General features: G+C 52.7%; 1 protein-coding gene across 2 annotated transcripts in view; it reads left to right on the forward strand.

Annotated features, from left to right (window-relative positions):
- The first annotated feature begins 1,408 nt into the window (after window positions 1–1,408).
- TNR (tenascin R) overlaps window positions 1,409–22,763 on the forward strand; it is an 82,283-nt gene continuing 60,928 nt past the window's right edge. For both annotated transcript variants that reach the window (XM_071435899.1, XM_071435900.1), the window contains exon 1: window positions 1,409–1,618. The gene's annotated coding sequence lies outside the window, so the exon portion shown is untranslated. The remainder of the gene's footprint in view (window positions 1,619–22,763) is intronic.

Below are 22,763 nucleotides of genomic sequence, written 5' to 3' on the forward strand. Positions count from 1 at the left end.
CTAACCTGAGGAAGTAGCTTGCCAAGAAACCTATCCAAGTTTTGTGCAAAATCAGGTGGAATTGCTCTTCTCAACTTCGGTTCACCAGCTCAGCTGCGAAAAAATACCTTCTACTGTCAACAGTGCTACTCATTGTTGAGCAAAAAGCTTTTGGAGGCTCATTGCTTTCAATATTCAGGTAGGTTATGATGCTAAAAGGAATTAGAGTGCTCCAAATATGCTGTGGCTACCTGCTCCCTCCTCCCCAGGCAGCTCTGTTCCCCTGTCCTGTCACGTACAACTGATACCCCAACCTTCCAGCTGGGTAACAACCTTCCCCCCCTAATGTTAATTAAACTCTGGGGGGCTGGGGGGTGTCAGAACCCAGAGTTGTGGGTACTATCCACACCTCTTCTGTGGTATTACAGAACTCCAGAATGGTTTGGGTTGGAAGGGACTTTAAAGACCATGTAATTCCACCCCAAGAAGACCAGGCTGCTCCAAGCTCCATCCAGCCTGGCTTTGAACACTTCCAGGGATGGAGCAGCCATAGCCTCTGTGAGCACCCTGGGACAAGGCCTCAGCACCCTCACAGGAAAGAATTTCTTCCTCATATCCTATCTATATCCTAGTATCTCCCATTCCCCCATGTCCTGTCACTCCATGCCCCTGTCCAAAGCCCTCTCTTTGGAGCCCCTATAGCCACTGGAAGGGGCTCTGAGGTCTCCCTGGAGCTTCTCTTCTCCAGGCTGACCAAGGCCAGCTCTGCCAGCCTTCCTTCACAGCAGAGCTATTCCAGCCCTCTGACCATGCCTGTGCCTGTATTTGCACCCAGACCCCCAGCAAGGCTGAGAGGTCAAACTCAGCTGGCTCTCACTTTGTTTGCACCCCATTTTACCCTTTTCTCCTCTCTCCCTCTCGTTCTCTCCCACGGCCGTGCCCCGAGCACCCTCCTGTTTTCTAAGTCAAATGGGAGGAAGAGGATGGCTACTAGGAAGAAGCAGATTGAGAAGGAGAGTCGAGCAGATCCCAGGGGGTCGAATTCGCATTCGTATGGGGATAGTTTTTCTGAGTCAGGGGTTATTTGGGCGAGTCAAAAGTTTAGTGCAGTTAGGAGGATGCTTGGAGTCAGTGATAGGGCCAGTATGAATAGGATTATGTTTATTACTCTTCTCTGGGTTTAAACCAGATTCTAAGGATTGGAAGTCGATTGTAATTAATACACTAGAAGAGTAAGATCCTATATAAAGAGGGGGTGCGGGGGCCCGGCGGGCGGTGGGAGGGCTGCGGCGGCGGTGCCGCCCGGCTGTGCGGGTGGGATTTTCCTGCCTGCCGCCTCTGCCCGCTAGGCGGCTGCGAGCGTGCGGGAGAGCCCGGAGCGGGGAGCGGAGAGCAGGGGAGAGCCAGGAAAAAAAACGGGGGGCGGGGGGGGGGGGGGACCAAGCTGCTGAAATTTAAGGAGAGGACGGAGCGGCAGCGAGGCAGTGCCGGGGTCGCTGCTCTCGGCCGCAGCAGCCACAGGGGCTGCGGTGCCAGCGAGGGCGCCAGGCCGAGCCCGGGCACCCGCGGAGCGGGGCCGCCCCACGCGCATCCCGGCGGCAGCAGCAGGAGCTGGCCCGGCTCGGCCCGGCCCGGCCCGGTGAGTGTGCTCAGCACCGCGGACAGCTCCGCGCTCCGCCTTCGCGTTCCGCGCTCCGCGCTCTGAGCTCCGCGTTCCGGGCTTCGTGCCCCGGCTCCGCACTCCGCGGCGCTGAGTTCCGTGTCACGGCTCCGAGCTCCGTGTCTGTCACGGCTCCGAGCTCCGTATCACAGCTCCGAGCTCCGCGTCTGTCACGGCTCCGAGCTCCGTGTCGCGGCTCCGAGCTCCGCGTCTGCCGCGGCTCCGAGCTCCGCGCCGCTCTGCCCCGCGCTCCGCGGGCACAGCTCAGAGCTCTCCGCGCTCCGCTGCCCCAGCCGCGCCCGGCCCCGGCTGCCCGTGCTCTTTGCCGTGTGTGTTGCCCCTGTCCATCCCTCGGCCGGGAGTTGAGCGCGGAGGGAAGCGGCGGAGGGCAGAGCCGCTATTCCCCCGCCGCGCCGCGGCGTCTGCCCGGCCCGGCCGCGGGCGAGGGGAGAGAGAGGGTCTGTTGGTTGTTTTTGGGGGGTGGCAAAGGCTGCCTGCACTTTCTGCAAGTTCCTTTTGTGGCTGGAATGAGATGGAAGAAATTTGGCTCTCGGCACCTGCGTCATACGGAGACAGTTCGTGGGCGGAGGAGGCTCCTTGCTGCATCCTTGCAGGCAGCGCTGGGGGGCTCGTTCACACCCTCTCCCCGCCAATGCCAGGCTCCATCTCTCCTTCCCAGCCCGCTCCCTCCCTTCTGCCCACGACTCCCACTCCCCGCGGGGGCAGCAGCATCCCCAACTCCGGGAGCCGGGAACGAACCCGAGCAGCCTCTCCATCCCTCCCGCCTGCGCCTGGATGCTGTCGGCGAACGCGAAGCCCACCCAGGCTCCGCTGAGCCTTAGCCCCGGCTTTCTGCTTCAATTCACCAAAGTTTGAACGCGGTTTTTGCCTGCTCAAGCAGCAAGGCTGCCTTTCCATAGGAGAGCTGACCCCTGGAAGAGGAGAGAGCTTTGGGCTGAAGGATGCTGTTCCCTAAACCTGTGCACAGCTGCGACTTTTAAAGGCAGGGAGCGGAGCCTGCTTGGCCAGGTCACGGCTGGCGGAGGGGAGGGTGGAGCACCTGGAGGAAGGGACGGCGAGGGCGTGTCTGAGGAACGCATTAATTAGGCGGGCTTCATTAGCAGTCACCTGCTGCGGCTTCTGACAGAATCCATCCAGCCGGAGAGGCGGAGAAGGCTGAGCCCAGTGCGGGGACCCTTTCTGGAGCGGCAGGTGGCTCGAGGGAAGGAACATCCCTGTGTCCTGCCGTCCTGGCTGGAAATGGGGAGCACCTCGCCTCTTTAAGTTCCTGCCTGTGTATGGGCTGGGCAGCTGAGAGCAGACATCTCCCGCGGTGAGGGCTCAGGGAAGGGTCAGATTTGGGCATTGCTTCCTGCCCCTGCATCCCCGTGGGACTTGTGTCTGCAGGCAGGGAAACTGAGGAACGGGCAAGAGGAGGAGGCTTGGCAGGCAGGCAGGAGGCTCAGAGGGGCTTTTCCTGCACCCCCGGAGGAGCATGAGCCTGGCTGTGTCCTTGAATCTCAGGTGCTCACAGCAATGAGCCACGAATGCCCGGGTTTGTAGGGGAGGCCGGGTGGAGGAGAGCACCGCCAGTCCCACCGGGTCCTGCTCCCCCCAGGGCATCTCAGAGGTGGTGTCTGCTCGGGAGCTGGGCTTCTCCTGCAGCCACAGGGCAGAGATGGGCCCTGGCGGGGGATGGATCCATCTCTAGGACCACAGAGCCAGGGAAAGCCCTGCTGGCTGCTGGGGCTCATGGTGCTGCTGCTGGGTTTGGCTGTGAGGCCTGGCAAACAAGGATGAAGAGAGAGTTTGTTTCTGGGCTGAGCTTGATGTTTCCCCTGGGCTCCCATGTTCGTGGGGCTGTTTGTGGGGTGCAGAGCCCTGCTCTGCCCTGCCCTGCACCCCAAAGCTGCTCCCAGGACTTGTCAGGTGGATTTGAGCATCAGCAAGGTGAAGCTGCAGGGACAATTTGCCACCATGGATCTCTTGCTGTTCTCCTGATGGTGGTGCTCCAAGCTCCCCAATCCCCCTAAAACAGCTCAAAACTGTGTTGAGAAGTGGAAACCAATCCTGTGGGAGCCCTTCCCTGACACAGCTGCAGCTCTGACCCCTTCACCCACGGCTCCTGGGGGGTAACAGGTGCCCAAACCTGCTGGGCTGGGGGGCTGCAGCTCCTGCCCTGGCACAGGGTGTCCGTGGGGTTCCCAGCCCTTTCCTTGCTGCTGTTCATCTTGCCAGAGCCCGTAGCAAAGGCAATAAAACTCAAGAAAAAGGCTAATTAACAACTACAAGCATGTAGGGTGTAAAGTAGATGTTTAACCTTATTATATAAACAAACATAAAGGAGACATAAATTAGGCAGGGGAAGAAGTCAATTCATTGATGGAACTGCCCAGGCAGAAGAGATAAAGGCAGCAGGAGGCAGCTGAGGGACGGGGACACGATGCAGCCAGAGCCTGGAATCCTCTCGCCTGTTAATTGTGCCACTAATGAGAAACAAAATGTCAATGGCCTCAGATCCTGCTCCATCCCTAAGGTGGTCCCAGCCAGGGGAGCAGCATCCCACAGCCAGGTCAAAATCCCAGAGAGGGTGAAATCTGGGCCTGCTGGGTGCTCCCAGCTGTGTCTCAGCCCAGTTTCTGGCTGGGGTCATGGGAGGTGGCTGCTGAGTGCATGGCAGTAGGTGCTGGAGGCTCAGGCTCTCTGCACCCCCTGTTTGACAGCACCATTGGCTCCTGCTCTTCCCCCACCCACCCCACTGCTCCAGAAATAAAGTAGGGAAATCAGAAGGGATGGGGATAGGATGTGAAAAAAAAATATATAGAAAATAGAGGGCAGGTTCAGCAGGTGTCATCATAACTCACAAGGCAGGTCCGGTCTCCCTTACAGATGTGCCTGAAATGAGCCCTGGGATGCCCAGCACCATCTCAGCTGACTCTCAGTTCAAGATTTTCCCTGTTGGCTGCCACAGCCCCAAGGGGAGGTGCTTCAGCTGGGTTCCATGGGCACTGAGAGGGCATCTCCCCCTACATCATCCCTGCCTCACCTGGCCAAAGGAATGTCACTGAGCAATATTTCCCACTGGGAATATTCAAAGGAACATCCTTCCTTGGCAAAATCTCAGCACCAAACATCCCATCCTCAGGCTGAGACCCCTCTCCTCCTGTACTTTCCTCTTTCCCCCAGCTTGTTGTCTTCATCCCAGAGCTGGAATTAATTTTCCCTTTATAATTAGCCATCACAATTTCTCCCAGCAGCTCCTTGATGAGCCCCAGGTAATTGTTTGGTTCTTTCCCTCCTCCCCCCCTCTTTTATTTTCCTTGATACTTTTAAATGTCAAAGCCTGGTATTTCCATAATTCCCATCCCCAGGGCAGGAACCTTGGCAAGGTGCAGGCAGCAAAGCTGCATCCTGGCTCCCAGCAGCTGCTTTCAGTAAAACACAGTGCTTCTAACCAGCCACCATGGAGAGCTTGTCCTGCTGGCACTGAGCATCTGGGATGGCAGAGACTGGGAGAAGATGAGCAGGTGGGGGATCAGAGCTGGGGGATGTCCCATCTTCTCCTCCTCCTGTGTGGGGCTTGGTGCTCTGGGGGTGGTTGCTGCCAGGTTGACTGGTGGGATGCTAAATTCTCCCCTCGTGCTCCCTGGGGTGGCTGGGGTTTAGGAAGGGGTCTGGGTTCCCCCAAAATCACCAGAAAAAGCACGGTAGAAGGTCCCTGCTGAGGTCCCTTTAGGTCTGGTGAGCAGAGATCTTCATCCAAACATTTTCCTGCTGAGCTGTTTGGTTTTGTGGGCAGCTTGACCCAGGACATGCTAGAAACCATCCCAGCTCCAACCCCAGGCCTCCCTGCCTCTCTCTCTCTCAGCTTTGCTGCTAAATAAACCTTTTGGGGAGGGATTTGTGCTCCCCATCTCTTTCCTCGAGGTGGATGGAGCTCCAGCAGCTCACCATGGGGAAGATGAGATCTGGAGCCTGTTGCCAGGGTGTGGTGGTGTGGATCATTGCTGGAGAGATCATCCAGGGGTGTTTAACTGGCACCTGGTTGGGTGTGGGATGTTCCTTTGGACCAGCCAGAAATCCCTCTGCTGCTGGAGATCACAAATCCCGCACACTCTGGGGAAATGAAATGCCTGTAGCTGCTCCAAGTGGAGGAAAGTCCTTTGGTAGTGGCTGCTCTCCTGAAGGATGGTTTGGCAGAGGTGAGGGATTTGCTCTCTCCTTCCCCTCCGCTCATGAGAGCCATCAGAGGAGGGAGAAATCAATTCAGCTCTCTGTCCTTCATCCCCAGGGCAGCTCCCTCCTCTTTCCCCACTCCTTTGGGGAGAATGTCCCACTTGAGGGCACTCAGGGCTGGGGTGCAGCTGGAGGGGGCCTGGCAGCAGAACTGCTCCCCTGGGTGCTGATGTCCCTCTGAAGTGCAGAAACCCTCCCTGGTGGAAGGAAGAAGCCTTGCCCTGCCCTCCTGGCATCCTGGGACCCAGTGTGGCCATGTCCCAGGGGAAAGCTGCTCTGTTTGCATCAGAGCTGCTGTCATTGCTGAGCCTTGGCCTGGCTGCCTGGGTTTGGGGATTGATTGCCCACTCGATACTGATGCATTTGGGCTGCTGGCAGTGGGAGGAGGCCCTGGGGGATGGCTGTGCCCACCAAGCCAGCATGGGAAAGGCTGGGCTTGGCTCTCCTCTCATGGCTGGCATGGGAGGTGACCCTGAGCCCTGCTCACACCATGCTGGAGCAGGATGGAGGAGCTGCAGGAGGAGCAGGGCATGCCCTGGCTCACACAGTGGTCCCTGTGCTGGATCTCCATCCCCATCGTGTTCCTAAGAGCTTCATCCCCAGGAAGGAGATATTTCCTAGGGAAGCCCTTGAGCTGTTTCCCTGATGGCTCCTTGGTTTTGGCTGAAATCATGTTAGTCAGCAGAAATCACCAAAAACGTGGATTCCTAAAGTGCGATGTTTGTTTTCCTCCTTTTTTTGGGTGGACGAGTCCTCGAATCCCCGTGGGGTTTTGCAGCCTCGCTTGGCTGATCCCCACCGTGGGGAATAGGTCCCGTCGATGGATGGAGCCCATCCGTGTCCCTGCTGAATCCGACGGGGACAAGCAGGGAGCTTTGCCCGAGGCCATTCTGGCTGCTCCCACTGCAGGCGGCTCCGCTCCCTGCGGAGAGAGCGTGGTCGGTAATTAAAATGCAGATTGATTTGATTCGATCTGCTCGCTGTCCCTTGGGCAAGCCAGGGACACGTTTGTCGTGGGGGATCGGTGTCCTGCCAGCCCCTCACCTACAGCGCGCTCTGCTCGCAGAGAGACTTAAAAGAAAATCCCTTTGCAAAGCATCAGCATTAAACTCGTCTTTAATTACGCAGTTAATTTATTGCGTAGCACTAGCAACAATGTAAACCAGGCGAACGGCTGCGAGATAGCACGCCGAGAATTGCCTCGTTTGGTAAATAATTCTAACCGAAGTAATTATTTCCTGCAAGGGGGAGGATGCTGGGAGCACCCTGGGGGCTTTTCCGGCCGCAGGAGGGATGAGCTGGTGGTGTAATTCCTCATTAATCACTCGGTGTGACATGCACCCATCACCCCAGCACAACCCCGGGCTCCCCGCAGGTGCTTTCAGTGCAGGTGCCCTCGGAAACCACTGGCAGCACACCTGGGCACAGGTTGGTTGGTTTTCCTTTGGGATGCTTCGTTTTTTATTCTTTTCCTCTCCAATTTTAACCCGTCTGCCTGTCATGCTATTAAGGCAGCATCCCCTTTTGCCAGCCGTGCTTAATGAGGACCAATTGCAGTGATGAGGGTGCGGGGCTCTGCCCCGCTGGGTGCTGCTGGCAGGGGCTGATGCTGCTCCAGCATCCCTGCTACCTGATGCTGGTGGCACTGCTGCCCGCACCCCAAAGTCCTCCAGCTGCCTCATTTTCTGTAGGAAACCCTTTAGACGGAGCTGCTCCATTTGTGTTCCTCCCCTTGTGCTCCTCTCCAGCTCATCCCGCTCGCCCTCCTCCCCCGGCTCCATCCCCGCTCCCCTCTGCCCTCCCCGGCTCCATCCCCGCTGCCCCCAGCCCTCCCCGGCTCCATCCCCGCTCCCCTCTGCCCTCCCCGGCTCCATCCCCGCTCCCCTCTGCCCTCCCCGGCTCCATCCCCGCTCCCCTCTGCCCTCCCCGGCTCCATCCCCGCTCCCCTCTGCCCTCCCCGGCTCCATCCCCGCTCCCCTCTGCCCTCCCCGGCTCCATCCCAGCCCTCCCCGGCTTTCCCCACTCGCTCTCCCTCGCTCCGAGCTTTTGTTCGCCCCTGGGCTTCATTTAAAAGCGCCATTGATGCCATTGGGCGCTGATATGAACAGAGTCTCTCTCCGGCTCTCCAGATGGGCACCTCGGCTCAATCCACGTCCTGTTCTCCACTGGGGAATGACAATGAACTCGGGCGGCACTGAGAGTCGGAGAAAGGGCTGCTCTGTGCTCCGGGAGACAGCCCTGTCCCCGGGGCCAAAATAACTCCACTTGTTTTATTTATCAACTCCGGGGGGACGGGCTGTGAGTGGCATACAGATGTTGCCACAGCTGGCTCTGCCTGGGACCGGTCCCAGTGTGGAGCAGGGGATGCTCTGCAGTGTCTGTGCCTCGGCATCCCCTGGAGGGTGTTCTAAAATAAAACCCAGGGCATCTCTATGGCCAAGGGGGCTCCAAGTGCCAGTACCCCCGACCCTCAGCTGGCCTGGCACCCCAGTGAAGCTCACACAGAGCCTGGGCCAGCTCAGCTTCTGCTCAGCAGCTCCAGAGCTGGCAACAGGCAAGGAAAGTCCTTCTTCATGGTGTGTGTGCACACACCAAATGAAACACCAGGTGATGGAAGCTGAAGTGATTTTCTCCTGCTCCCTCCCCTCACCAACGCAGGCTCCCTGCCTCCCTCCCTCCCTCACTCTCTGCTCTCCCACGAGTGAATTGGATTAGTCACCTTCTTAATTAACTGTGCTGGTGTGAGCTCTATTAGGTATTAAATGTTTGTCACAATCCAATTTAAGAAATCCATCCAGCAGGGCAGGCTTAGGAGGCACTGGGTGGCTGCAGCTCTCTCTCTGGGGCTGGGGGCACTGCAGGGACTGGGGGTGTAACCCCACCCTCGGCTTCTGGGTACCCCAGAGGCTTCTTTGCCCTTGGGAAAGGTCATCCCAGCCCTCTCAGCACGGGATAGGCACAAAGCTGGCACTCCAGGGAGAGGCAGAAGTGTCCCCACAGCAGCCCCAAGAAATCAGGCTGGAGCTGGGTGTGAATCCCTGCTGGATGGAGCTGTGCTCCAGGGGCCCTGGCTGGCAGCAGCAGTGGGGCTGGGCTGGGGGAGCCTGGCAGCCCTTTGGGGGGTTTGGGCTGCCCTGCTGAGCCCTGCAGGATGCTGTGGGGGTGGTGGCATCCCCAGCATCCCCAGCAGCCAGGGCAGGGCTCCTTTTGAATGAGCGCCCACCCTGGCAATGAATGAGCTTTAGCTCCTGCTGTAGAGCCAGCCCAGCTCCTGAGAGGGGGCACAGCTCATCCTCCTGCAGCCCCAGCATGGCCCAGGGCCCTCTCCAGGGGGGGAGGTGTCCCAGGCTCCCCAGCTCATCCTGTGCCTTCATCACTTCTCAGCTCTTTCATCTTTTCCTCTCTTAGACAGCTCCTAATCCATAACAAACTTTCACCTCTCATCTTAGTTCCCTTAATAGCCTCTGCAGAAGGACTTTATTAAAGCCTGGTGGAAACTCTGAATTCATTACAGCTCCTTATGCTCCACCACACCTGCTTTGCTGCTTCCCTGGGCTCAGGGCTCTGGTGCTTTACATGGGCCCTGTGGAGCACTTGGGATGGTTTCTTCCCTTCCCAGATTATTATTTATAATTTTTATGTCTCTGTTAATGATGTCTCATTCATTATTTATTCTTTTAATTGAATTTGTTTTCTCCCTGCACTAAATGGTGAGGCTCACTGGCCTCCTGTATGTTTTGCCACAGAGGAGATGAAGCACTGACTGGACAGGGGGGCAAAGCATCATTTTGCACAGTAAATTCTGTGCTGTTCAGCATTTTGGGTCTAAAAAAAGCCTCTTGAATGAATCCTGTAGGTACCCAGGGGCCTCAGCACGGGTCACACACCTCATTCATGAATCCCATGCATTCCAGGAGGGGAGACCACCATGGGGAGCACCACATTTGCAGCAGTGGCAAAATCTCTAATCCCTTTAAATTCCTCTCCATCGATTGTGGCTTTGCAGCTGAATCACTCACTCAGAGGCACAGGAGCTCCCCCATGGGCAGTGCACTGACAGCCTGGGGCCCTCCAGCAGCACAGCAGGCTGCCCCTCACTGCTGTCCCCTCCCTGCATCCCTGGTTTCCAGCCTGAAATGGGGATGTTTGCCCAGCCCCAGGCAGGAGGAGCAGGATGCAGGGGCTGAAGGGCTGGGGCACAGCTGGGAGGGTTTGTCCTCCGTGGGGGCAGCCTGGGAGAGGCCAGGGGCATTTGCAGGTTCCTCATGTCACACACGATCCTCAGGTGTCACATCTTCCATGCAGCCCTGCCTCCCCCCTGAGGGCGATGGAGGGGTTTGGAGGTTATTGATTCCCAGAGCAAGGAACCTGCTGCTCTGGAGGGCTTTTTCTTCCCAGCAATCAATGGAAATGTGTTTATCATTTGACCTGGACAAGTGTTTTAGTGATGCAAACAAAGCTGGGGATGGAGATGGGGGGAGAACAGATAAGGAGCGTTGGGAGAGGAGAGGAGAGGCAGTCATGGGAAGGAGCCAGAGCAGATGAGCAGTGTTGAGATAAGGAGCAGTCCTGCCTTTCCCTGCTCAGGAGCAGGCACCCACCCTGAGCTCTGCATGGCCCTGTCAGGGGCTGGGACATCCCTGCCTGCCCCAGTGCCCTGTCTCCATCCAGGCAACTCCTCAGAGAGCAGAAAGTTGATTTCCTTAAATTAGCAAGAGTGCAGGCAGGAGGAGGAGTGAGGGGGGCAGGTTTCCATAGAAATGGGAGGTGGAACAGGCACTGTGAGCCCTGGCAGGGGTGATGCTCTGCCCTGCCCCTCACTCCCAAGGGAGGGCTTCTCCCTGCAGTTTTCAGTGTATTAATTCAAGCAAAAATTAATCTCTTTGTGATGGAGGTGATTATTCCTCATGCTTTGGTAGATTATTTCTTCTTCCTCCATAGTTTGATTTATGCTGTAAGATCCTCAGGAATGACAAGAGGCAAATGCCCAGCCTCAAAACATTGGGTTGGCAATGAGAGCAGGCAGTGGGCTTGGAAAAAGGAGCAGTTTCAAATGTCAGGGGAGTTGGTGTGATGAGGATGTGGTTAACAGAGGGCAGCCAGGCCAGCAGGTTAATGTGCCTACCCTTTGCAGAATGAACCAGGGGACATTTAATGACTCTAAAGAGCAAGGGCTGGGGTTTACATCTGCTCTTTAAAAAGCCTGTTAAATCCCAGGCAATCTCTCACTCATCATACCCCAGCCTCAGCCCTTGTATCCTCCTGGGCAGGAGCGGAGCTGCCTTTCACTCCAGCCTTGCATGTCCCAGTCACATCCTGGTGTAAGTGCAGGAGAAACCCTCCTGGGGGCTAAAATTAAACTGGGGTGAAAATTCCTGAGGGATCCCGCGAGGGCAGAGCAAGATGCAGCTGGAAAAAGCAGATTTCCAACAGCACTGATGGGGACAGTGCACCAGCAGCACCAGGAGCATCACGAGGGAGCTGGGCAAGGTGCATGTCCCCCTTGAGCTGGGACAGCAGCACTCCTCCCTGCCCAGGGCTGGGCAGAGCAGGGCAGAGATGGAGCTGGGGGTGCCCCAGGGAGAATAAAGCATTGTGCTGGCTTTGCAGGCAGCTGCAGGAGGGGTGTGAGTGCTGTCCCTGCATCCCGCACGTCTGGGTGCTGCTCACTCCTGCCCAGCTCCCTCCTGTGCAGCCTGCCTGGCAGGGGGGGATTTCAGGAGCAAATCAGCAGCCCATGGGTGAGGATCCTTGCATTTGCAAGCCTGGCCCTGCCCCAGGGATGTGCTCTTCTCCCACAGGCAGCAGGGTTTGGGACAGGGTGATGCTGAGTGCAGTCAGGGTTAGGTTGCAGAGCTCCCTGCCCTCCTCTCCCCACAGTGCTGCTCTGAAGCCATCCAGCCCTGGGTGGACCCCCCATGCTGGGGAGGGATCCCACCCACACCCTGTAGGACAGAAGGGACCCCCCAAACCACACACAGGCAGTGCTGGCACCCCCATCACTCCACACACAGCCCATGGCACCTGGCCCTGATGGCTTCTTGATGAAGCCACTGCCTGCCATGAGGTGGGTGGGTGTGACCCTGCTCACAGGGGTCTCAGGTTGAGGGAAGAGATGAGGATCTGACTCCATCTTTCAGAAGGCTTGATTTATTATTTTATGATATATATTACATTAAAACTGTACTAAAACAATAGAAGAAAGGATTTCCTCAGAAGGCTGGCTAAGAATAGAATCAGAAGGAATGATAACAAAGGCTCTGGCTTGGACTCTCTGTCTGAGCCAGCTGGGCTGTGATTGGCCATTAATTAGAAACATCCAACATGGGCCAGTCAAAAATCCACCTGTTGCATTCCACAGCATCAGATAACCATTGGTTACATTTTGTTCCTGAGGCCTCTCAGTGTCTCAGGAGGAAAAATCCTAAGGAAAGGATTTTCCATAAAAGATGAAAAATGTGACAGGTTGGCACTGGCAGCTTTAGTTCCCAAGCCTGCAGGAGTTTGGGTCCCACAGCCCCAGGGGCAGGCAGAGCTCTGGTTGAGTTTTGGCAGGTGGCCTGGCACCCCCAGCCCCTGGGACAGTCCTGCATCCTCCCAGTGTGGGATCCAAGGTGTGTGGACTGAACATCATTTCTGAGCAATCCTGAGGTGTTTCCCCAACCTGGCAAGAAAAGAAAAGAACAAGAGGCAGCAGGGAGGTGGGGCAGGCAGCACATCCCTCTGCTCCTGCTTCTGCCAGGGGCCCTGCAGAGCTGGCCCAGAGGAGCTGCTGAGTTTCAGCCCAGCATGGGCTCCCTTCCTCCTAAAATAAGTGTATTTGGGGGATGCCACACCACAGAAAACAGCAGGCTTCATCATTTACCTGTTCAGTGCCAACACTGAGCTCACATTAAACAGGACTCCAACAGACTTAAATCTCTGGAGTACAAATTGACCCCAAGCTGGGGATGCTTTCTTCAAAATTATTTTCCCTTTCAAGTCCTTTTTGCCCGTGAATGTGTGCACCTCTCTACCCAAACTGGGGAAAAATCTCAGTTTTTTTTTAGGGAAAGGCACTGGCTGCAGCCACATCAGTTGCTCTGTGTACCTGGCCCCAGCCATAAATCACAGTCCCAGAGGGAACCTGCCTCCCCAACCCCAGGCAATTAATATTTGCCTCTCATCCCCATGTGCCAGGGTCCTTTATCCCCACTAATCTTTTATCCTCTCTTGTTATCCCCTTTGGTGTCTAATCCTCTCTCAAATCCCACTAAGCTGCTGACGTGGCTGTGCCCAGACCCAGGGATGAGCCCTGCATCCCAGGCTGGGATGTTTTGGGATGCTCTAGACTCTCACCTGTAACTCAGGAGGGACCACCAGCCAGCCTCATGAGGCTAAAAATTAAACTGGGCTGAAAAATCAGGTTTTTGGGGGTATTTCCTCCTGAATCCTGCAGACAGCTGTAGAAATACATTCCTCAGTTGGGCCTGATAAAAATATTCACTCCAGATGAGAGAGGCAGCAGTGCAGTTAATTGCTGGCTTGGGCTGCACGCTGAGGGCTCAGTGGGTGACACCCCAATAATACGAGCAGGGAAAGGGAACTCCTTGCCTTGCTGCATCTCCTGCAGGGCTTTGCAGAGGGGGAAGCTCCCCCTTGCTCCCCTTGGAGCTGTTCTGTCCTAGCCCTGGGTTCACCACGGCAATGGCACTGCAAACTCCTGACACTGCTGGGTACCAGCCTTCCCCACCATCACCCACAGGAACCTGCGTCCTTTCTTCTCCTTTCCCTTTTTCCTCGCTTGGAAATAAATTATTTAATGCAAAGATGGGGGGGAAACGAGCCAGAATCATCCATTCATGATGTATTTGTGGTGTATTTGATATGGAAAGTGTCCCGTGATGTCCCCATCACAGGCGCGCTCACCGCCCTGTGAATCACCCGTTAATTACTGTATTTTCATTCCCTGGCCTTCCTCCCTGCACCGCGGCAGAGCTGTACCCGCAGCTGAAGCCTCTCTGAGTGAGCGACCCTGGGGCTGGTGGCTCCAGAATTGTTCCCTGGGCTCCTCAGGACCATGGGGGGGACAGGAGATGTCCCCTGGTGTGGGAATGTTCCTCATTAGGGGTCACCACGTGTGGGATTTGCAGGCAACCCCAACAGGGGAAGAGATGAGGATCTTGACTCCATGTTTCAGAAGGCAGGTTTATTGTTTTATGATATATTAAATGATGATAATATACATAATATATATAATATATAACATATAACATATAATATATATATTATATACTATATACTATATACTATATATTATATAAAATAGATAGTATATATTATAATATATAATATATATAATGTATCTTATATATAATATATATTATAATATAACATATATATTATACATGTTATATTATATATCTTATATATCATATATTATATATTACATATTATATGTTATATATTTTATATATATAATATATTATATATAGAATATATATAATATATAATCTATATTATATATATTATATATATAATATGTAATATATATTTTTAATATTAAATGATGATAATAAAGAAAATGATATACTAAAACGATACTAAAAGAATAGGAGAAAGGATTTCTTCAGAAGGCTAGCAAGGAAAGGAATAGAAAAGAATGATAAAATCTTGTGACTGACCCAAGTCTCAACACAGCTGGGCTGTGATTGGCCATTAATTAGAAACAACCACATGGACCAATCCCAGATGCACCTGTTGCATTCCACAGCAGCAAATAACCATTGTTTACATTTCATTTCTGAGGCCTCCCAGCTTCTCAGGAGAAAAGATCCTAACAAGAGAATTTTTCATAAAACATGTCCATGACACCTGGGATGGCCATCGCAGACACGGAGTTGTGGTGGCCCAAAAAGGCTCAGTGGGGTTTTCCCATGCCAGGCAAAGCCAGCAGGCAGGGCAGGGATGCTGAAATTTGGGTTTGTTTGGGCAGGAGGATGCTGCCTGAGCCTTTTCTGCAGCAAGAAGCAAAAGACAGCTCCCAACATAGCAAATTAATTGAGGAGTCCTTTGGAAGTGCTTGTTGTGGCATGAGGTGCTGCTGCTGGTGAGATCCCTCTGTAAGAGGTGGAATGTGTAGGGAGGTGAGAAGCAGCAGAGGGAAGGGTGACATTCCCACAATTATGATTTCCAGGAAGAGTTAGCAGAGGTACAAACCCAACCCAGCTGCTGAACCCCACAAAAGGGGCCCATGGGAGGTTCAGGGTGCTCCCCTTGCCCAAAACCCTTCCAGAGCTGCAAATGGCTCCATCCCACCAGGGATGCAGGTGATGGCCATGGGGCCCTCCACATTTTATGCCACTCTACTGGTCCAGAAGGAAAAGCCAGAGGGTTTTTATACTAAAAAATGGATTTTTTGAGGATGGAGGTTTGCTGTACTCAGCATGAGGAGTCAGTTGGGAGCCCAGGGTTGGGATTAGGGAGGCAGGGAGAAAATGAACCCCTGAAATTTCCCTTATTTGACCCCTTCTTTGGGTTTGCTCAGCACAGATGCAGGTTTTTTTGGCTGAGTTGGCAGCACGTGGCTGGCAGAGGGCCAGTCCCCAGAGCAGCAGCAGCAGCAGCCTGGGGTTTTAGCCTTTCCCTGGGGTGAGCACAGCCAGCGTCAGTGCTAAAAAAAATCCAATGTGACGTGCCAGAGGTGTGAATCAGCAAGAGGAAAATTCCCACCACTTGGGGAGGGAGAGCAGGCACCAAAATTACAGCCTGGACTCTGTGAGGCAGCTTTGAGTGGGAATAGGGAGGCCAGGGAAGGCAGGGAGCTGTGGGACCAAGGCAGCCAGAGGGGTGCAGGAATGGGACAATGGGAATGGGAGCTGATGATCCTCCAGGCTGGAATTGCAGCTGGGGAAAGGTGCCAGCCTCAGGACATCTCTGAAATGTGAGTTTGTCCCCAAAACCAGTGTCCTCTGCAGGGTGGAGCATCCCCAGGGGAAAGGATGCAGGAGGTTGGGTGTTTGTCAGCTGCAGTTTCTTGATATCTGTACACAGAGCAAAGTCCAACCCCCAAAATCAGACAAAAAGTGCATCAGGGAGGGGATGCTCCCACAGTGTGGGGTGCTGAGCTCCTGCACCTGATGCTCCTTCATCATCTTGCTTTCCAGCTCATCTTGCAGTGTGGGGGAGATGGAGCTGAGGGTGGCTCAGGAGAGAGGGCACAGAGGTGAGGCAGCAGTGGCTCCCTCCTGATGGAGGCCATAACAAGATTGATGTGTGGGCAAAGAGACAGGAAAGGGAGGCAGAGGTTAAGGATATAAATAGGTAAGGCTCTAACCAGGAGCACAAGGTAGAGACTGGGCAGGAGAGACAGTGAATAAAGCAGTGGGTGCCTGGAGGGCTGGGTAAATGTGCAGGACTCAAAAGAAAAGGCAGGGGGATAAATAAGAAGCAGAATGAGAGCACCAGCAGGAGCTGAAGGTCAGGGAGTGTGGTACCCATGGTGCTGGCCCACTTGGCATCTCTGGAGGGCACAGAAATACAATCAAACCCCAGCATGTCCCAAATGCAGCTCAGTTCCCCCACCAAGCTTTATTTGGCTTCCTATTTTCCCAGCTATCTGCTCAGACATGAATTCTATGCCCTGAGTGGCAAGAGCTGTTTGAAACAAAGCAAGAAGCTCCTGAGTGCTCATTCCTCCTTTAATGGGCCCCTGGCAGGCTGCACTGCTGGTGGCATCACCTGGCACCCTGCAAAGATGCTCCAAAATGTGTCTGCATGCATGCTGCTCCCAGTAACACTCATCATGGGGGGTTCTGCTGGTTTTAGGGTGGAGAAAATGCAGGGGTATCCTGGTGTTGGAAAGATGGAGAGAGGCAGAGTGAAAAAGCAGATCCCCTCATCAGGCACAGAGGCATTTTTGGCATCTCCTGGAGGAGCAAATCTCCCCTGCCACAGCTTCTCCATGCCCAGCTCTGCTCTTGGCTTACTCCCCTCTCTCCCTGACACTGGCTAGGGGATTAAATGCACTTTTTACAGCAGGTCTGGAGTGGGAAAAAAACCCACCTTGATGATTCATTGCTCTCCCCCACAGCCATCAGGTGTCCACACATCCCACAGGGTCAGATGCTGGTGGGGATCAGGGACAATCCCCTTGCTCAGGACCCTGCTGGGACACCCATGCCCCAAGGACCTGGCAGCAGTCATGCTCCCCTCATCACTGGAGACAAGTTTTTACAACCACTTGGACTAAAAGTAGTTTTTTACAACAGTTTTTACAACTTCTAGAACCACTGAGTTGCAGTTCTGGTGTCTCAAAATAGGCTGTCATTAAAGTGTCAGCATGGCAGGTCCCACTGGTTGTCAATTATTCTTCTTTATTGTATCAGAGGCACACAGTGAGAGGCAAAGAATGAAATCATCTGTGTGATACACTCCTCCTAGAGGTAGCAACTGGACTGTCCTTCACAAGATGCTGGTGTCCAAGAAGTGTTGGTGATGTGAATCCTGCCAGCAGTCCCACCCTGAGACCTGAAACTGTGTCCAGCTCATGCAGGGGACCACAGGGACATTGCAGCACTGTCACTAGCACACCTTCAGTGGAGGAAAATTTTGGGACCTTTCTCCTTCATTGCTCCAGCCTAGGATGCCTCTTGTCCATCCCAAGGCAGGGAGGACCTTGGAGCACCAGCTGGGTGTTGGTGGGACCCAACAATTCCTATGCAGTTATTGAGAACATACTTGAGAAAGTGGGAACAACCAAAAAATAAGTAAGAGAAGAAACATTTGAGGGTTTTCTGTTATTCTGAGTCTTCCTGGGGAAAACAGGGAGAGAGGGGGCACCAAACACAGGATTTGCTCACTGCTTCCCTCTCAGTGCTCACAGTGATACTGCTGGGGATGTTTTCTTTGGAAACACACTGGCATGGGATTTTGCTGCATGAAAAATCGTCTCCTGCTGGCTCTCAGTCCTGGAGCAAGCTCTTGTTGGGATGGTTTTATCTGGCTGACACTTGAGGTTTGGGACTTTGGCTTTTCCTTTGGATCTACTGACGCCAAGGCTCTGCTGGGCTTGCTAAAAATAAGAGAGAAATGTTAAAAAGTCACTTCAGCTGACTCCAATCTTATTGTTTTTATTTCTTTTTTATTTTTATTTTAAAATTTTAAAAGGGCTCTGTTCAAGAGGCGAGGGACTGGATATTAGGTTAGGTTATTTAGGTTATTTTAATTAATCTGTATCAGCATCCCCTTTATCCCTTAGGACTCTTACACCTGGTCCTGCAACCTCTCCATGGAGTGAGCATGGCCAGGTTTCCTATTTCATCCTATTTCATCCCATTTCATCCCATTTCATCCTATTTCATCCTATTTCATCCTATTTCATCCCATTTCATCCTATTTAATCCCATTTCATCCCACCCCAGGTCCCTGTCACCTGCTTCACCCTCAGGCTGGGATGATTTCTGCTGTGCTTGCTCTGGAGTCTTTGGGGTTTATTGCTATTTTTATTTTGCCCCTGAATTGGGAGAGGGGAAGGGATGTTTTGGGACTTGTTTTCCATTCAGTTTAATTCATTTTTAATCGGCTGGCAGCAATGATTTGATACAGACAATCTTCCCCAGCTGAGGTTATTCAGGACAGAGCAAGCCTTTCACTTGCCATTATTTAGAGAGGCATTTTATAGAAATACTGTTAGAGAGGTTATTTAACCATATATTTGTTTTCATTGTGTACACAGCTTTTTTTCACGGGCTTCCCAGTATTTAATGCTGAGAGATTTTATTTATTTTTGTCATTTTGTCATTTGGAGGAAATTCAGGCCTGCCAAAGTGCCTGGGATGGATAGCCCAGGAGGCTGCAGTAATCTGTTCAGACCATCTGGGCTCCAGCTCCCAGAGCAGCCTTGATGGGGGCTGGAAAGCTCTAACAAGCCTCAGCCACATCAGCATGGGATTTTTTGAGGGATGGTGATGGAGAGATGCCCTGATGGGGACGGGTTGGCTCCTGTCAGTCCCTGCAATGCAATCCTGCTCCCAGTGCAGCAGCAGGGCTCAGTCCCTGATGGGGCATAATAAGGTTGAAGGTTGGAGCAAAAATTAGATCAGAAGATGGTGCTAGCCCCAAAAAAGGTGAAATTTAAACCATGAAGCAGCTGCATGTTCCAGCAGCCAGGCTCCAGAGCAAAGCTTCCCAGCCAGTGGGGAGCAGTGGGGGCAGAAGGGAGCAAACCCAGCCCCTTGCACAGCTGCTGAGCAAATATTAATTTATCCCTACAGTCAGAGCTGTACATGGGCATTCTCAGGCCAGGCACATGCAGAAAACCACTTGTCAGCAAAGCCCCTGGGGCTGGTGCTTTGCAAGGAAAGAGCAGCAGCAGCTCTTGGCACATCAGAGATGTCCCCAGCACCGGCAGCATCTGCGTGGGGGTTTCTTTCTGTCTTGTTGCAAGGAGCAAAGCTCAGTCTGGAGACACTGAATGATCCCTCAGCTGCTGTAGCACTGCTGTAATTGAGCTGCAGTTAAGGGCTCCCAGGGGCTCTCCCTCCTCAGCCCAGCAGTTTGTGGCATCCCCTTGCAAAGGATGGGTGGGAAAAGCTTTTCTGCCCCCGGCCCCAGCCAGGAGGTGATGGATTGTTGGCAGTCTGCTCTCAGGGAGTGTAGATTCAGGATCAGCCCCTCACAAGGGGCTCTGTGGAAGATGGTGCTGCCTCACTCCAACCCCAGAATCACTCACTGAGCTCGCCAAAAGTTTCCGTCTCGTTGGAGCTGGGGAGAGCCTCTGTGCTCTGCTGCCCATCATAGCTGTGTTTTACAGCGAGGGAACCTGTGTTTTCTTTTCATTTGTAAAGCTCCCAGATGTTCTGGCTCCAGCTGTGCAGCACAAACCTGCTGGCCAGGGCCGACTGAGGGTGTTATTTTAATCCCAGGGTTGTTTTCCACCACGCTCTCTGCTTCCTGCCAGCTCCTCGCTCCTTTTGTTTGGTATAAAACCCAAAGTGCAGGTGGCAGGTCATGGTAGAGAAGCAGCTCCTCCATCTGCTCTCTCAGGTAATCCCAGGCTATGCTTTTTAAGAGGAAAACTGTGGGTATGGATTAGACCCAAAAGCCAGAAGAACCAGTCTCCATCCTCATGCTGCTTCCCAATTTTTCAGTTAAATGTTTTCCCTTGATCCCAGAGCAGTTTACATTTCCTGCTGTCCTGTGTTGTGTTCAGCCTTTCCCAGGCTATTCCCGAGCTGTGGAGAGGCCATGGCTGGGTGTTGAAATGCTCTTCCCAAATCCCTGTAGGAATGGCAGAGCAATGGTGCCCCACATCCCTCCTGCAGGGCACTGCCCGTGGTTTGCAGCAAGCTCAGCTCTCTTAGGCAAGTGAAGCAAAAAAACAGCAGGGAAGTGATGCTAAGTAAGTGCTTAATCTCTATTTCTTTGGGTACCTTTAACCAAGCTTGAATTAGGAAAATTTCCCCCAGATTTTGCAGGGGAGGGCACAGTGTGGTGCAGGGAGCTGCTAGCTGTCTCTGCATGGCAGTGTGAAATACGCCAAATCACTTGTTTTTAAAATTTTAAAAGTTTAATAGTAATAAAATGGTTATAAAAATAGTAATGCAATTAGAGTAATAATAATTTGGACAATTTGGATTAGGACAATATCACACAATAGAAACAAAGAGTTAAGGACAGTCAGGGCACCCACTTTAACAGAGGATTAACCCTTAAAAACAACAGCCTGTTGCATATTCATACACCTCATCCATGATGCATAAATTCCATTCAAACACAGGATTCTGTCTGGTCATCATCAGCTTCCTCCTCTGAATCCTGACAGCGCCTTCGAGGCGGGAAGAAGTTCTTTTCTTCTGATAATGCAGCAATAAATTCTTTTTCTCTGTAAGATTTAGGTGTCCTGTGGCTGCTATCTCAGTGCGAGTCCTTTCTTTAAAAAAGTATCCTACATACCATAGTTTCTATTTTAACATTTCTTATAACCTAAACCTGTATTTAACAACACTACTTAAGAGAATTAACACAGCATTACTCTCTAACACAACACATGTAATATTCATATGAATATTTGCAAAAAGCCAATCATAAAATACGCATTTTTCACAGCAGCTCCCTTTGCCTTCATTAGCTTTGAAGCATCTCTCCCCTTCCAGAGCTCCCCGGAGGTGTCTGTGGGGCAGCTGCACAGCATGGGGGTGACCCAGCCTGGCCTCCCTGCCTGTGCCTGCCCCTACACTGCCCTGCATTTATTTATAGCTTCAGTTTTCCCTCCCAGTCCTGTTCCCTCTTAGCGTGGCTAAGCCAAACGAGTACAAAATCTGATAAGCGCAAGGTAGCTGTTCCCCCCCCGAGGGATACATTATTTATGAAGCTTATCGATTGTGGGAAACAACCCAGGGGCGTTCCGACACCACTACATCCCCTCTTACAGCAGGGCTGGTAATTACCTGCGAGCTGCTCCCAGCTCCCCCGCCCGCCGGGCTCAGGGATGCCCGGAATATCGCTCCCACCTCCTGGAATATCACTCCCACCTCCTGGAATATCGCTCCCACCCCCTGGAGCCCTGGGGATGCCCATTGCTCTCACTCACTCCCCTCAGCCTGCATCAGTCACCCAAATCTGCCTGCCTCAGGGCCCAGCATTGCTCCTGTGCTGTACTAAAGGGCTCTTTAGTACCTTTTTTAGTTTTCCCCTGCCTTGACAGTTCTTATAGGAAGCCATGAAGCCAGCTCTCAATCTTGGTGATGAACTAAGCAGACTGAGCTCTCCAAGGCTGGCAGTTTCCCCATCCTTGAGCAGATTCCTGGCTCTCTCTGTAACCACTCCAATCCCTCAGTGTCCCCTCAAGGAGCAGGGGCACTGCTCCTGCTCTCAGGGCTCTTGTCTTCTGCTGGGTCAGGATATGGCAGGTACCCAACCCCTCTGTGGCATCCTAAAGGGTCCAACCCACTCCAGGCCACTCAAGGAGCCTTTTCTCCCCCCTTAGTGCTGATGGAAAAGCTCCCAAGGGCTGCTCCTGTGCCCCCAGAGTGGCTTCTGGAAGATGAAAGAGGCAGGAATGGAGCAGAGGCAGGTCTGGCAGCTCTTGAGGTGGGCACGTGGAAAACGCCAATCACTTGGTTTTAAAATTTTAAAAGTTTAATAGTAATAAAATGGTTATAAAAATAGTAATTCAATTAGAGTAATAATAATTTGGACAATTTGGATTAGGACAATATGAGACAATAAAAACAAAGAGTTACGGACAGTCCAGGTACCTTTTTCTGGGCAAAATAAGCCCGAAAAAGGACCCACTTTAACAGAGGATTAACCCTTAAAAAACAACAGCCTGTTGCATATTCATACACCTCATACATGATGCATAAATTCCATTCAAACACAGGATTCTGTCTGGTCATCATCAGCTTCTTACTCTGAATCCTGACAGCGCCCATTTCTACTGATAAGAGGGCAATAAATTCTTTTTCTCTGAAAGATTCAGGTGTCCTGTGGCTGCTATCTCAGCATCCTTTCTTTAAAAAAAGTATCCTACATATATAGCATATATCCTAATATATAGCATATTTTCTATTTAAACATTATGCTATAACCTAAAACTGTATTTAACACACTACTTAAGAGAATTAATACAGCATCACTTTCTAACACAACACATATAATATTCATTTGAATATTTGCGAAAAGCCAATCATAAAATACGGATTTTTCACAGGGACACAGCTGAAACCATGGTGACAGCAACACCAATGGGATCACAGAACAGTTCATGTTACAAAGGACCACTGGGGTGATCCAGTCCAGCTCCCTGTTTGAGCAGGCCCTCCTGGAGCACATTACCCAGGATGTGTCCCAATGGCTTTTGAGTTTCTCCAGGGAAGGAGACTCCACAGCCTCTCTGGGATGTGAT

This window comes from Agelaius tricolor, unplaced genomic scaffold (genome assembly GCF_023055355.1).
Source record: "Agelaius tricolor isolate 1412-34295 unplaced genomic scaffold, bAgeTri1.0.p SCAF_11, whole genome shotgun sequence".
NCBI classification, from domain to species: Eukaryota; Metazoa; Chordata; class Aves; order Passeriformes; family Icteridae; genus Agelaius; species Agelaius tricolor.